We start from the raw sequence: 17582 nt of genomic DNA on the forward strand, positions 1-17582 counted from the left end.
ACTGTGTGCAGAATTATTAGGCAAATGAGTATTTTGACCACATCATCCTCTTTATGCATGTTGTCTTACTCCAAGCTGTATAGGCTCGAAAGCCTACTACCAATTAAGCATATTAGGTGATGTGCATCTCTGTAATGAGAAGGGGTGTGGTCTAATGACATCAACACCCTATATCAGGTGTGCATAATTATTAGGCAACTTCCTTTCCTTTGGCAAAATGGGTCAAAAGAAGGACTTGACAGGCTCAGAAAAGTCAAAAAATAGTGAGATATCTTGCAGAGGGATGCAGCACTCTTAAAATTGCAAAGCTTCTGAAGCGTGATCATCGAACAATCAAGCGTTTCATTCAAAATAGTCAACAGGGTCGCAAGAAGTGTGTGGAAAAACCAAGGCACAAAATAACTGCCCATGAACTGAGAAAAGTCAAGCGTGCAGTTGCCAAGATGCCACTTGCCACCAGTTTGGCCATATTTCAGAGCTGCAACATCACTGGAGTGCCCAAAAGCACAAGGTGTGCAATACTCAGAGACATGGCCAAGGTAAGAAAGGCTGAAAGACGACCACCACTGAACAAGACACACAAGCTGAAACGTCAAGACTGGGCCAAGAAATATCTCAAGACTGATTTTTCTAAGGTTTTATGGACTGATGAAATGAGAGTGAGTCTTGATGGGCCAGATGGATGGGCCCGTGGCTGGATTTGTAAAGGGCAGAGAGCTCCAGTCCGACTCAGACGCCAGCAAGGTGGAGGTGGAGTACTAGTTTGGGCTGGTATCATCAAAGATGAGCTTGTGGGGCCTTTTCGGGTTGAGGATTGAGTCAAGCTCAACTCCCAGTCCTACTGCCAGTTTCTGGAAGACACCTTCTTCAAGCAGTGGTACAGGAAGAAGTCTGCATCCTTCAAGAAAAACATGATTTTCATGCAGGACAATGCTCCATCACACGCGTCCAAGTACTCCACAGCGTGGCTGGCAAGAAAGGGTATAAAAGAAGAAAATCTAATGACATGGCCTCCTTGTTCACCTGATCTGAACCCCATTGAGAACCTGTGGTCCATCATCAAATGTGAGATTTACAAGGAGGGAAAACAGTACACCTCTCTGAACAGTGTCTGGGAGGCTGTGGTTGCTGCTGCACGCAATGTTGATGGTGAACAGATCAAAATACTGACAGAATCCATGGATGGCAGGCTTTTGAGTGTCCTTGCAAAGAAAGGTGGCTATATTGGTCACTGATTTGTTTTTGTTTTGTTTTTGAATGTCAGAAATGTATATTTGTGAATGTTGAGATGTTATATTGGTTTCACTGGTAAAAATAAATAATTGAAATGGGTATATATTTGTTTTTTGTTAAGTTGCCTAATAATTATGCACAGTAATAGTCACCTGCACACACAGATATCCCCCTAAAATAGCTATAACTAAAAACAAACTAAAAACTACTTCCAAAACTATTCAGCTTTGATATTAATGAGTTTTTTGGGTTCATTGAGAACATGGTTGTTGTTCAATAATAAAATTAATCCTCAAAAATACAACTTGCCTAATAATTCTGCACTCCCTGTATGTATCTTTGAGGGATCTTCAGTCTCTATTGGGTTTGTTGAACTTTGCTTGTAGGGTGATCTCCATGGGGAGGGTTTTCAACAGGAGGCTAGAAAGTCATCTTAAAGGCAATCCCAGGGCGTCGGATAGAATACTTGTCTCAAGAGACATGATAGAGGACTTGAAAGTTTGGGAAACATTCCTGATGCAGTTTAACAGTATCAGTGTGTGGTGATCTAGTCCAATTTCTAGTCAGACCCTGCATTTGTTTACTGACGCAGCGGGTCTCATGGTTATGTGGCTTATTTTCAAGGGGAGTGGTGTGCCGGGCGCTGGCCATCGGAATGGAGCTCTGCTCCTCTCATCAGGAACGTAACACTTCTGGAATTGTTTGCCATTTTCATGGCAGTTGAGCTGTGGGGGCATAGACTGCGGAATAGATCAGTAATTTTTTTTTGGACAGACAACCTGAGTGTTGTACACTCCATTAACAGACTTTCTGCATTCTCTGTTACCGTGGTGCAATTGTTACGACATCTGGTTTTAAGGTGCCTTCAGCTCAACATTCACTTTCAGGCTAGTCATGTTCCAGGGGTCAACAATGTTCTGGCAGATGCCCTCTCTAGGTTTGATTGGGCGACATTTAGGATATTAGCACCACGGGTGGCCAAAGAAGAACTAATCTGTCCCAGTTTCCTTTGGCAGCTGGTGGAACCTGGCTCTCCTTAATTCCCTTACTCCACTCATCCCTCGCCCCAGCAACTTGGCGAACCTATGTTAGCCATTGAAAAGAGTGGGACCAATTTTGCAGTACGCGAGGGGCGGAATCATCAGTTAGTTCTCAGGTGATGTTGTGTGAGTGGCTGGGGTGCATGCAAGCGGCAGGTTTGTGGAGAGGGGCAGTCCAGTTCCATCTGGCGGCCTTATCCTTTTTCGTTAGACTGCTGGGATCAGGCGACCCCACAGGAAATTTTTTCATTAGGCAGGCTCTCAAGGGTTTTGGGGTGGTTGCAGGCCAATAGGAATGATATTAGAGAACCCATTACTCGGGACCAGCTTGAGAGGCTGGCAGCGGTTTTACCTAACATTTGTAATTAAGATTTCGAGGTTATGCTTTTCAAGGCAGCTTTTGTCCTAGCATTTGAAGGTGTCCTGCAAATCGCAGAACTTGTATCCACTTCCAAAAAGCATGTCAGCAAGGGCATACAGTTAGACCATGTTAAGCTCTCTCCTCCGGCGGTTTTAATTTTCGTACCAAAATCATAAATGGACCAAGAAGCTAAGGGAACTTGGCTCACCTTTTCTGGTTGAGGGGATGCGTGCTGCCCTGTAGCGACTTTATCGGCATACTTACAGTGCAGGCCGGCAGGGGGGGGTCAATTCCTGGTGCACGAGAACAGGTCAGCCCTTTCCGTTACTAGTTCCGCAGGATCATAGCACAGGCTTCGGTGATGGCAGGGTTTGACCCCTCTAGGGTAACCCCTCATTCATTTAGGATCAGGGCAGCTATGCACGCCACTTTGCAAGGGTCGGAAGCGCATACCATTAAAAAATTGGGACGCTGGCGCTCAAATCACTATAGATTGTATGTTCGCCCATTATAAGTAGGCGACCTGTGTTTTGGGTAAACAGTGTTTTCGGGACCTGGGTTTCTGTGGAAGGGGACACTTGTGATTAAGGCTAGCTAATTTCTGTTTCTGTTTTCTAGGTGCACGCAAGGCTGCCTCAAGAGTATGGATCATAGGCCATTCTTTCATTCATTGGGCGGAGATCCGTGCCCTCACCGAGGCTGGTTAGGGTTTAGGGGTATGTGTTGGCCCCAGTTTCCCAACATCCTTATTGACGCCTACAGGCGGTGGGGTAAACCCCACATTATTATAATCCACCTGGGGGGTAACGATATGGGCGCCATCCCTTCATTAGAGCTGACCAAAATTATTCAATCTGATCTAAGCTGTTTAAGGGCACAGATGCCCGGGGTCACCATTGGCTGGTCGAATGTAATAGCTAGACCGCAGTGGCGATATATGGGATCCTCTAGTGCAGCCTATAGGGTCAGAAAGAAGCTAAACAGATATGTGGGGGCTTTTGTCACTGGTTCCCATGGCTTCGTGGTATGGCACAATGCCATTACGGATGACAAGCGGGAGCTCTATAGACCCGATGGGGTCCACCTAACTGACACAGGTCTAGATTTATTTTTAGGGGATTTAACGAAGGCTCTCGCTCCCTTCCTATAAGTCAGGTTGGGTGGGTGGCGGCAAGTGATATCTGAGATGCTATCCCTTGTGGCAGGAGGTTTGCGGCCAGGAGCGTACGGAGATGGCGAACGGGGGGAGTGATGGCCAGGCTGATGAGGGTGGGGCTGATTACTTCAGTTAGCTGGAGTGCCCCTCCCTCCAGGTAGGTAGGCCAGGAGAACTCGGAACACCCCTAGTAGCATCTCCATCCCTCGAGCAGAGTTTTCTGCTGTTGCCTAGATCAGGCAGCTCTCCTCTTCAGTCTGAGGCTTAGTCTTAGCCTCTCATTTGCCGCCATCTGTTTAGTCTGTCAGTTATTTTACTATTTATTCCTAAATTAATAGGTTAATAAAGGGGACCAGTGATGGTCCAAATTTTACCCAAAACTATTGTGTCTCTCGTTTTTAAAGGTTGACCCTGTGGGTCGTTTAAGCTATAATAAGAACATTACGAGTTATATGTTTTCCCTCACCCTCTTTCCTGGGATTGACATGGTAAGCCTTTAATCCCTTAAATAAGTGTAGAGCCAAATAGGCTTGCAGCGGCATAAGGGTTAATGCTGTCAGGGAGAGTGAAGATAGAGGGGAGTTTTTTTGTGTAAGTTGCAACAATGTTGCAGGGGCAGGGACTGACTTACCTTTCTTATGCTGGTGCCTGCAGTTCCTGTTTCTCTTTGATCCTGGACAAGAAGCTGACAAGTTGTCTGCCCTCCCACCCCGATGGCGGCTTGAGAAGGATGTAGGTAGGGTGCTAAGGCAGAGATAGGTGTCCTAATCTGCGTAAGTCCTTAGCTGTAGTTTTTATCTCCCTCTGTTGACTAGCTGGCTTAAGCGGCTTGTGGTCTCTGAGCCTCTTGGATGGTAGGTTATAAGTGCCCTAACTGCGGGAGGTTTGCAGCCAGGAGCATACGGAGATGGTGAACGTGGGGAGTGATGGCCATGCTGATGAGGGTGGAGCCGATTACTTCAGTTAACTGGAGTGCCCCTCCCTCCGGGTAGGTAGGCCAGGAGAACTTGGAACACCCCTAGTAGCATCTCCATCCCTCAAGCAGAGGTTTCTGCTGTTGCCTAGATCAGGCCGCTCTCCTCTTCAGTCCGGGGTTTAGTCTTAGCCTCTCATTTGCCGCCATCTGTTTAGTCTGTCGGTTATTTTACTATTTATTCCTAAATTAATAGGTTAATAAAGGGGACCAGTGATGGTCCAAATTTGACCCAAAACTATTGTGTCTGTCGTTATTAAAGCAATAAAGATTACCCTTGATGGGACAGATGGCAGCCGCAGGATTTTGTGCAAGTAAAAATGAAGACTTTATTGTAAGATCATTAACAGGGTGTCAAACAAACTCAGGGGTACACTGAAACAATAGCAAACGTCCGACGCGTTTCCTGCCTGGAGGCACTTCGTCAGGGACAATAGCAAACGTCCGACGCGTTTCCTTCCCGGAGGCACTTCGTCAGGGACTTGAAGTCCCTGACGAAGTGCCTCCAGGCAGGAAACGCGTGTACCCCTGAGTTTGTTTGACACCCTGTTAATGATCTTACAATAAAGTCTTCATTTTTACTTGCACGAAATCCTGCAGCTGCAATCTGTCCCATCAAGGGTAATCTTTATTGCTTATTTGAGCTTTTGCTTTTGGATATCGGAGGAGTGGATCCATACCTGTTCATGGGACGGCCTGAGTGAAAGATCAGTCGGCGACAAGAGTGGTGAGATTAACTTGCTTTACTTCAAATTTCAGTCTACATACTGAAACCTGTGTATATTTGAACTTTACTTACCACCACACCCGATCGCTGCATGATTCTGTCCTCAGTTTTTACAAGCGATTACTTCCACTGACTACATGCTACATTTGATACGGTACTGCTTATTTCACCTGTTACAAGCTACATGATATCTACTTGTTGTATCAGCTAAGATAAATTATTTGCATTCAATCAGTGGTTTGATTTACAAAGTGCAGCATTTGCATCTGTGTTTGTCGTTATTAAAGGTTGGCCCTGTGGGTCGTTTAAGCTATAATAAGAGCATTAAGAGTTATATGTTTTCCCTAACCCTCTTTACTGGGATCGACATGGTAAGCCTTTAATCCCTTATGCAGTCAAAAGACAGTAACAAATTATAATTTTTTTGTTTATTTTTTTAATTTTATATTTATTATATATTTTTCTGTAGTGTAGAGGCCCCCCTCCAAGGTCACCTTTTTCTTTAGTGTAGGATCCCCCTGCCCCCTCCAGCCAATATTGTTCCATAGTGAACTTTTCTGTAGTGTAGGAAACCCTGGCTCTTCCTCCACCCTCCTCTGCTGGGCCTCTCACCAGCTTTCCTCCTAACGCTCCCACTCTTGACCAACGAATGATCCTTACAGAGAGTGACACAGACAGTGTCACTCTCTGTAATGATCGGCGATCTGGCTTCATTATTGTTCCCATATGAAGGCAGATGCCTTTTGCCCCTAGCTGCAGTCTCTGCTGCCTAAGCTGACAGCGGGGACTGCAGCATGTGCCTTTGTGTTGGATGTAGGTACTACGTACACATAGTACACTGGGCAAACTATTGTGTGATGTAGTATCTACGACCAATTGGCGCAAGGGGTTAAACAATTAATATAATAATAATAAATATTAATAAAATTCTATGTATTGGAAAGGAGATCACAGTGTCAAACTGTATTTGATACAAAAGAGACAAAGTTATTTGGGACAAAAAGTATAAATGATCGATTACAGTTAAACAGACTGTATGGCGGTCTGTTAGTGCCAGTTATCTTTATGTTTTCAGCTTATTTTATCAATAACACTATAAAATGTAACATGCGCCTCTGGCAGTGAAGGATTTCCCCACTTCACAACATCCAGTGTCTCTGTGCCAGGGTAGCATATTACTCATTTTATACATCCCTTGAATTCTCCTCTCTGAATCACTGCAACAGATGTGGGCCTTTTCTGTTTTTAATTACAGCTTTAAACAAAGCAAAATGACATTTCACAAGCTGGCTGAAACTGTATGTATCTAGTAGGCTTCATGACATAAAACAGTACTGGCAGCTTGGAGTCACCCAGGAATAAAATGCCATCCTACTATATTTCATCTTTCATGAGAGTCAGATCTGAGGGCTAAGCCTCAGCAGATGGATGTGTATACCCAGCTTTGTAAGGAAAGAGCCAATGAGATGTACTAGGTCATCCACTCAGAACATTTCTTTTTTATTAACAAAACCGTTCACAATAAGAAAACTATTATATTTCTGCGTAACCATCTATGAACAAATCATTTGCAAAACTGGTGTTGAATCTACTTCATGAGAGCGGGGAGAACAAAAATATGGTTTGATCAGAAGTGAGAAATCGTAAATTTAAGATTATTTCTTTAATTGAACATGTTTTAAGTATCACCAATCAGGCACTAAAAGGAATTTAAAAAAAACTAATCAAAGAGCAAACGTAGCTTTTGGATTTCTCAGCTTCCATGCTAAAAAGTTGAGGAATAACAGCCTACATTATATCCCACTGAATGACTCACTGAGAACCCTAAATAATGGTAACACAGGAGAGTTTTGGTAAATATATTAATTATTTTTGTACTGTTTGTGAGAGTCCTACCGCTGGAGAGCTTTAACCTTGCTCCTTTGTCTACCAAAACTCCTCATCCCTAGGTGCAAAACCCTCAGCGCTCCCAGGTGTTGCACATTTTGCATGATTGTCAAGGTTTGGGATCCCTGCCCCATTGTACCTCCTATAGAAATGCCTGAAACCAGCAACACATCACTGCACCCTCTGACTGACCTAACTCCACCCACAGGCACCTATACCACACATGTCATACCATGCTCTTCCCACCAAATAACACAGGCCCACCCACATGTCTCCCTGACTCAGTTTAAGCCTCCTGGTACTGGGGTGCATCTTAGAAATATTAGGAGGAGGTTGAAATTGATAGCAACTGTCACATTTTAACAATCAGTTTGTTAACCTTTTGCACCAAGCCCACTGATACAATAGTGAAATAAAACTGAGACAAATACAAAGTGAACAGCACCTGTAAGAGTTGATATAACAATTAGTAATAGTAAGTGGCATTGTGAGCAGCAGATTGGACACATAGCAGATAATGGTATCATGCTGATGAAGTAGAACGTTGGTTAGTATTATACAATCCCATAAGCAGTAACATTGTTATCAGTCAACAAAAAGTTAATACTGAAACCAGTTTTCAAGAAAACAGTCCATTAATAGAGCAGGGTGATATGCAGGTATTCAGGCAGTAAAAGGTTAAATAGAAGGGGTTTCCAAAAGCACAAACCAGTAATAGAGCAGGTCATACTCATGTATTCAGGCAGAAGGTTTTTAAGAAGTTATCAGTAAGGCTCAATCAAGCAGGATCATACACAGTAAAAGCAAAATCATACACAGTAAAAGTAGGATCATACAGAGTACAAGCAGAATCATACACAGTAAAAGCAAGATCATACACAGTAAAAGTAGGATCATACAGAGTACAAGCAGAATCATATTCATACACAGTAAAAGCAGAATCATATTCATACACAGTAAAAGCAGAATCATACACAGTAAAAGCAGAATCATACACAGTAAATGCAGGATCATAAACAGTAAAAGCAGAATCATACAGAGTAAAAGCAGGATCATTCACAGTAAAAGCAGAATCATTCACAGTAAAATCAGAATCATACACAGTAAAAGTAGAATCATACACAGTAAAAGTGGAATCATACACAGTAAAAATAGAATCATACACAGTAAAAGCAGAGTCATACAGAGTACAAACAGGATAATACACAGAAAATGCAGGATCATGCACAGTAAATGCAGGATCATGCACAGTAAAAGCAGAATCATTCACAGTAAAAGCAGAATCATTCACAGTAAAAGCAGAATCATACACAGTAAAAGTAGAATCATACACAGTAAAAGTGGAATCATACACAGTAAAAATAGAATCATACACAGTAAAAGCAGAGTCATACAGAGTACAAACAGGATCATACACAGAAAATGCAGGATCATGCACAGTAAATGCAGGATCATGCTTAGTAAATGCAGGATTATACACAGTAAAAGCAGAATCATACACAGTAAAAGCAGAATCATAAACAGTAAAAGCAGAGTCATACAAAGTAAAAACAGAATCATACACAGTAAAAGCAGAGTCATACACAGTAAAAGCAGAATCATATAGAGTAAAAGCAGAATCATACACAGTAAAAATAGAATCATACACAGTAAAAGCAGAATCATACACAGTAAAAGCAGAGTCATACAGGGTACAAACAGGATCATACACAGCAAATGCAGGACCATGCACAGTAAATGCAGGATCATGCACAGTAAATACAGGATTATACACAGTAAAAGCAGAATCAAACACAGTAAAAGCAGAATCATACACCGTAAAAGCATAATCATACACAGTAAAAGCAGAGTCATACACAGTAAATGCAGGATCATGCACAGTAAATGCAGGATTATACACAGTAAAAGCAGAATCATACACAGTAAAAGCAGAATCATACAGAGTAAAAGCAGGATCATACACAGTAAAAGCAGAATCATACAGAGTAAAAGCAGAATCATACACAGTAAAAGCAGAATCATACACAGTAAAAGCAGAGTCATACACAGTAAAAGCAGAATCATACACAGTAAAAGCAGAGTCATACACAGTAAAATCAGAGTCATACAGAGTAAAAGCAGAGTCATACACAGTAAAAACAGAATCATACACAGTAAAAGCAGAATCATACACCGTAAAAGCAGAATCATACACAGTAAAAGCAGAGTCATACACAGTAAAAGCAGAATCATACACAGTAAAAGCAGAGTCATACACAGTTAAAGCAGAGTCATAAACAGTAAAAGCAGAATCATACACAGTAAAAACAGAATCATACACAGTAAAAGCAGAATCATACACAGTAAAAGCAGAGTCATACACAGTAAAAGCAGAGTCATACACAGTAAAAGCAGAGTCATACACAGTAAAAGCAGGATCATACACAGTAAAAGCAGAATCATACACCGTAAAAGCAGAATCATACACAGTAAAAGCAGAGTCATACACAGTAAAAGCAGAATCATACACAGTAAAAACAGAATCATACACAGTAAAAACAGAATCATACACAGTAAAAGCAGGATCATACACAGTAAAAGCAGGATCATACACCATAAAAGCAGGATCATACACCGTAAAAGCAGAGTCATACACCGTAAAAGCAGAATCATACACAGTAAAAGCAGAATCATACAGAGTAAAAGCAGGATCATACACAGTAAAAGCAGAATCATACAGAGTAAAAGCAGAATCATACACAGTAAAAGCAGAATCAAACACAGTAAAAGCAGAGTCATACACAGTAAAAGCAGAATCATACACAGTATAAGCAGAGTCATACACAGTAAATGCAGGATCATACACAGTAAAAGCAGAATCATACACAGTAAAAGCAGAATCATACACAGTAAAAGCAGAATCATACACATTAAAAGCAGAGTCATACACAGTAAAAGCAGAATCATACAGAGTAAAAGCAGAATCATACACAGTAATAGCAGAATCATATAGAGTAAAAGCAAGATCATACACAGTAAAAGCAGAATCATACACAGTAAAAGCAGAATCATACAGAGTAAAAGCAGAATCATACACAGTAATAGCAGAATCATACAGAGTAAAAGCAGAATCATACACAGTAAAAGCAGAATCATACACAGTAAAAGCAGAATCATACAGAGTAAAAGCAGAATCATACACATTAAAAGCAGAATCATACACAGTAAAAGCAGAATCATACACAGTAAAAGCAGAATCATACAGAGTAAAAGCAGAATCATACACAGTAAAAGCAGAATCATACACAGTAAAAGCAGAATCATACAGAGTAAAAGCAGGATAATACACAGTAAAAGCAGAATCATACACAGTAAAAGCAGAATCATACAGAGTAAAAGCAGAATCATACACTGTAAAAGCAGAATCATACAGAGTAAAAGCAGAATCATACACAGTAAAAGCAGAATCATATAGAGTAAAAGCAGAATCATACACAGTAAAAGCAGAGTCATACACAGTAAAAGCAGAATCATATAGAGTAAAAGCAAGATCATACACAGTAAAAGCAGAATCATACACAGTAAAAGCAGAGTCATACACAGTAAAAGCAGAATCATATAGAGTAAAAGCAAGATCATACACAGTAAAAGCAGAATCATACACAGTAAAAGCAGAGTCATACACAGTAAAAGCAGAATCATACACAGTAAAAGCAGAATCATACACAGTAAAAGCAGAATCATACACAGTAAATGCAGGATCATGCACAGTAAATGCAGGATTATACACAGTAAAAGCAGAGTCATACACAGTAAAAGCAGAATCATACACAGTAAAAACAGAATCATACACAGTAAAAGCAGAATCATAAACAGTAAAAGCAGGATCATACACCGTAAAAGCAGGATCATACACCGTAAAAGCAGAGTCATACACAGTAAAAGCAGAATCATACAGAGTAAAAGCAGGATCATACACAGTAAAAGCAGAATCATACAGAGTAAAAGCAGAATCATACACAGTAAAAGCAGAATCATACACATTAAAAGCAGAGTCATACACATTAAAAGAAGAATCATATAGAGTAAAAGCAAGATCATACACAGTAAAAGCAGAATCATACACAGTAAAAGCAGAATGATACAGAGTAAAAGCAGAATCATACACAGTAATAGCAGAATCATATAGAGTAAAAGCAAGATCATACACAGTAAAAGCAGAATCATAAACAGTAAAAGCAGAATCATACAGAGTAAAAGCAGAATCATACACAGTAATAGCAGAATCATACACAGTAAAAGCAGAATCATGCACAGTAAAAGCAGAATCATACACAGTAAAAGCAGAATCATACAGAGTAAAAGCAGAATCATACACAGTAAAAGCAGAATCATACAGAGTAAAAGCAGGATCATACACAGTAAAAGCAGAATCATACAGAGTAAAAGCAGAATCATACACAGTAAAAGCAGAATCATACACATTAAAAGCAGAGTCATACACAGTAAAAGAAGAATCATATGGAGTAAAAGCAAGATCATACACAGTAAAAGCAGAATCATACACAGTAAAAGCAGAATCATACAGAGTAAAAGCAGAATCATACACAGTAATAGCAGAATCATATAGAGTAAAAGCAAGATCATACACAGTAAAAGCAGAATCATACACAGTAAAAGCAGAATCATACACAGTAAAAGCAGAATCATACACAGTAAAAGCAGAATCATACACAGTAAAAGCAGAATCATACACAGTAAAAACAGAATCATACAGAGTAAAAGCAGGATAATACACAGTAAAAGCAGAATCATACACAGTAAAAGCAGAATCATACACAGTAATAGCAGAATCATACACAGTAAAAGCAGAATCATACACAGTAAAAGCAGAATCATACACAGTAAAAGCAGAATCATACACAGTAAAAGCAGAATCATACAGAGTAAAAGCAGAATCATACACAGTAAAAGCAGAATCATACACAGTAAAAACAGAATCATACAGAGTAAAAGCAGGATAATACACAGTAAAAGCAGAATCATACACAGTAAAAGCAGAATCATACAGAGTAAAAGCAGAATCATACACTGTAAAAGCAGAATCATATAGAGTAAAAGCAGAATCATACACAGTAAAAGCAGAATCATATAGAGTAAAATCAGAATCATACACAGTAAAAGCAGAATCATATAGAGTAAAAGCAAGATCATACACAGTAAAAGCAGAATCATATAGAGTAAAAGCAGAATCATATAGAGTAAAAGCAGAATCATACACAGTAAAAGCAGAGTCATACACAGTAAAAGCAGAGTCATACACAGTAAAAGCAGAATCATATAGAGTAAAAGCAAGATCATACACAGTAAAAGCAGAGTCATACACAGTAAAAGCAGAATCATACACAGTAAATGCAGGATCATGCACAGTAAATGCAGGATTATACACAGTAAAAGCAGAATCATACACAGTAAAAGCAGAATCATACAGAGTAAAAGCAGAATCATACACAGAAAAAGCAGAATCATACAGAGTAAAAGCAGAATCATACACAGTAAAAGCAGAATCATACACAGTAAAAGCAGAATCATACACAGTAAAAGCAGAATCATACACAGTAAAAGCAGAATCATACACAGTAAAAGCAGAATCATACAGAGTAAAAGCAGAATCATACACTGTAAAAGCAGAGTCATACACAGTAAAAGCAGAATCATACACAGTAAAAGCAGAATCATACACAGTAAAAGCAGAATCATACACTGTAAAAGCAGAATCATACACAGTAAAAGCAGAATCATACAGAGTAAAAGCAGAATCATACAGAGTAAAATCAGAATCATACACAGTAAAAGCAGAATCATACACAGTAAAAGCAGAATCATACAGAGTAAAAGCAGAGTCATACACAGTAAAAGCAGAGTCATACACAGTAAAAGCAGAATCATATAGAGTAAAAGCAAGATCATACACAGTAAAAGCAGAGTCATACACAGTAAAAGCAGAATCATACACAGTAAATGCAGGATCATGCACAGTAAATGCAGGATTATACACAGTAAACGCAGAATCATACACAGTAAAAGCAGAATCATACAGAGTAAAAGCAGAATCATACACAGAAAAAGCAGAATCATACAGAGTAAAAGCAGAATCATACACAGTAAAAGCAGAATCATACAGAGTAAAAGCAGAATCATACACAGTAAAAGCAGAATCATACACAGTAAAAGCAGAATCATACACAGTAAAAGCAGAATCATACACAGTAAAAGCAGAATCATACAGAGTAAAAGCAGAATCATACACTGTAAAAGCAGAGTCATACACAGTAAAAGCAGAATCATACACAGTAAAAGCAGAATCATACACAGTAAAAGCAGAATCATACACAGTAAAAGCAGAATCATAGGCCTAGATTTGGAGTTCGGCGGTAAAAGGGCTGCTAACGCTCCGCGGGTTTTTTTCTGGCCGCACCATAAATTTAACTCTGGTATCGAGAGTTCAAACAAATGCTGCGTTAGGCTCCAAAAAAGGAGCGTAGAGCATATTTACCGCAAATGCAACTCTCGATACCAGAGTTGCTTACGGACGCGGCCGGCATCAAAAACGTGCTCGTGCACGATTCTCCCATAGGAAACAATGGGGCAGTTTGAGCTGAAAAAAAACCTAACACCTGCAAAAAAGCAGCGTTCAGCTCTTAACGCAGCCCCATTGTTTCCTATGGGGAAACACTTCCTACGTCTGCACCTAACACTCTAACATGTACCCCGAGTCTAAACACCCCTAACCTTACACTTATTAACCCCTAATCTGACGCCCCCGCTATCGCTGACCCCTGCATTACACTTTTAACCCCTAATCTGCCGCTCCGTAAACCGCCGCCACCTACGTTATCCCTATGTACCCCTAATCTGCTGCCCTAACATCGCCGACCCCTATATTATATTTATTAACCCCTAATCTGCCCCCCACAACGTCGCCGACACCTGCCTACACTTATTAACCCCTAATCTGCCGAGCGGACCTGAGCGCTACTATAATAAAGTTATTAACCCCTAATCCGCCTCACTAACCCTATCATAAATAGTATTAACCCCTAATCTGCCCTCCCTAACATCGCCGACACCTACCTTCAATTATTAACCCCTAATCTGCCGACCGGAGCTCACCGCTATTCTAATAAATGTATTAACCCCTAAAGCTAAGTCTAACCCTAACACTAACACCCCCCTAAGTTAAATATAATTTTTATCTAACGAAATAAATTAACTCTTATTAAATAAATGATTCCTATTTAAAGCTAAATACTTACCTGTAAAATAAATCCTAATATAGCTACAATATAAATTATAATTATATTATAGCTATTTTAGGATTAATATTTATTTTACAGGCAACTTTGTAATTATTTTAACCAGGTACAATAGCTATTAAATAGTTAAGAACTATTTAATAGTTACCTAGTTAAAATAATAACAAATTTACCTGTAAAATAAATCCTAACCTAAGTTATAATTAAACCTAACACTACCCTATCAATAAAATAATTAAATAAACTACCTACAATTACCTACAATTAACCTAACACTATACTATCAATAAATTAATTAAACACAATTGCTACAAATAAATACAATTAAATAAACTATCTAAAGTACAAAAAATAAAAAAGAACTAAGTTACAGAAAATAATAAAATATTTACAAACATAAGAAAAATATTACAACAATTTTAAACTAATTACACCTACTCTAAGCCCCCTAATAAAATAACAAAGCCCCCCAAAATAAAAAATTCCCTACCCTATTCTAAAATACAAATATTACAAGCTCTTTTACCTTACCAGCCCTGAACAGGGCCCTTTGCGGGGCATGCCCCAAGAATTTCAGCTCTTTTGCCTGTAAAAAAAAACATACAATACCCCCCCCCCAACATTACAACCCACCACCCACATACCCCTAATCTAACCCAAACCCCCCTTAAATAAACCTAACACTAATCCCCTGAAGATCTTCCTACCTTGTCTTCACCATACCAGGTTCACCGATCCGTCCTGGCTCCAAGATCTTCATCCAACCCAAGCGGGGGTTGGCGATCCATAATCCGGTGCTCCAAAGTCTTCCTCCTATCCGGCAAGAAGAGGACATCCGGACCGGCAAACATCTTCTCCAAGCGGCATCTTCTATCTTCTTCCATCCGATGACGACCGGCTCCATCTTGAAGACCTCCAGCGCGGATCCATCCTCTTCTTCCGACGACTAGACGACGAATGACGGTTCCTTTAAGGGACGTCATCCAAGATGGCGTCCCTCGAATTCCGATTGGCTGATAGGATTCTATCAGCCAATCGGAATTAAGGTAGGAATTTTCTGATTGGCTGATGGAATCAGCCAATCAGAATCAAGTTCAATCCGATTGGCTGATCCAATCAGCCAATCAGATTGAGCTCGCATTCTATTGGCTGTTCCGATCAGCCAATAGAATGCGAGCTCAATCTGATTGGCTGATTGGATCAGCCAATCGGATTGAACTATATTCTGATTGGCTGATTCCATCAGCCAATCAGAAAATTCCTACCTTAATTCCGATTGGCTGATAGAATCCTATCAGCCAATCGGAATTCGAGGGACGCCATCTTGGATGACGTCCCTTAAAGGAACCGTCATTCGTCGTCTAGTCGTCGGAAGAAGAGGATGGATCCGCGCTGGAGGTCTTCAAGATGGAGCCGGTCGTCATCGGATGGAAGAAGATAGAAGATGCCGCTTGGAGAAGATGTTTGCCGGTCCGGATGTCCTCTTCTTGCCGGATAGGAGGAAGACTTTGGAGCACCGGATTATGGATCGCCAACCCCCGCTTGGGTTGGATGAAGATCTTGGAGCCAGGACGGATCGGTGAACCTGGTATGGTGAAGACAAGGTAGGAAGATCTTCAGGGGATTAGTGTTAGGTTTATTTAAGGGGGGTTTGGGTTAGATTAGGGGTATGTGGGTGGTGGGTTGTAATGTTGGGGGGGGGGTATTGTATGTTTTTTTTTACAGGCAAAAGAGCTGAAATTCTTGGGGCATGCCCCGCAAAGGGCCCTGTTCAGGGCTGGTAAGGTAAAAGAGCTTGTAATATTTGTATTTTAGAATAGGGTAGGGAATTTTTTATTTTGGGGGGCTTTGTTATTTTATTAGGGGGCTTAGAGTAGGTGTAATTAGTTTAAAATTGTTGTAATATTTTTCTTATGTTTGTAAATATTTTATTATTTTCTGTAACTTAGTTCTTTTTTATTTTTTGTACTTTAGATAGTTTATTTAATTGTATTTATTTGTAGCAATTGTGTTTAATTAATTTATTGATAGTGTAGTGTTAGGTTAATTGTAGGTAATTGTAGGTAGTTTATTTAATTATTTTATTGATAGGGTAGTGTTAGGTTTAATTATATCTTAGGTTAGGATTTATTTTACAGGTAAATTTGTTATTATTTTAACTAGGTAACTATTAAATAGTTCTTAACTATTTAATAGCTATTGTACCTGGTTAAAATAATTACAAAGTTGCCTGTAAAATAAATATTAATCCTAAAATAGCTATAATATAATTATAATTTATATTGTAGCTATATTAGGATGTATTTTACAGGTAAGTATTTAGCTTTAAATAGGAATTATTTATTTAATAAGAGTTAATTTATTTCGTTAGATAAAAATTATATTTAACTTAGGGGGGTGTTAGTGTTAGGGTTAGACTTAGCTTTAGGGGTTAATACATTTATTAGAATAGCGGTGAGCTCCGGTCGGCAGATTAGGGGTTAATAATTGAAGGTAGGTGTCGGCGATGTTAGGGAGGGCAGATTAGGGGTTAATACTATTTATGATAGGGTTAGTGAGGCGGATTAGGGGTTAATAACTTTATTATAGTAGCGCTCAGGTCCGCTCGGCAGATTAGGGGTTAATAAGTGTAGGTAGGTGTCGGCGACGTTGAGGGGGGCAGATTAGGGGTTAATAAATATAACATAGGGGTCGGCGATGTTAGGGGTAGCAGATTAGGGGTACATAGGGATAACGTAGGTGGCGGCGATTTGCGGTCGGAAGATTAGGGGTTAATTATTTTAAGTAGCTTGCGGCGACGTTGTGGGGGGCAAGTTAGGGGTTAATAGATATAATACAGGGGTCGGCGGTGTTAGGGGCAGCAGATTAGGGGTACATAAGTATAACGTAGGTGGCGGTCGGCAGATTAGG

Source organism: Bombina bombina, chromosome 1, assembly GCF_027579735.1.
Source record: "Bombina bombina isolate aBomBom1 chromosome 1, aBomBom1.pri, whole genome shotgun sequence".
Taxonomy (NCBI): domain Eukaryota; kingdom Metazoa; phylum Chordata; class Amphibia; order Anura; family Bombinatoridae; genus Bombina; species Bombina bombina.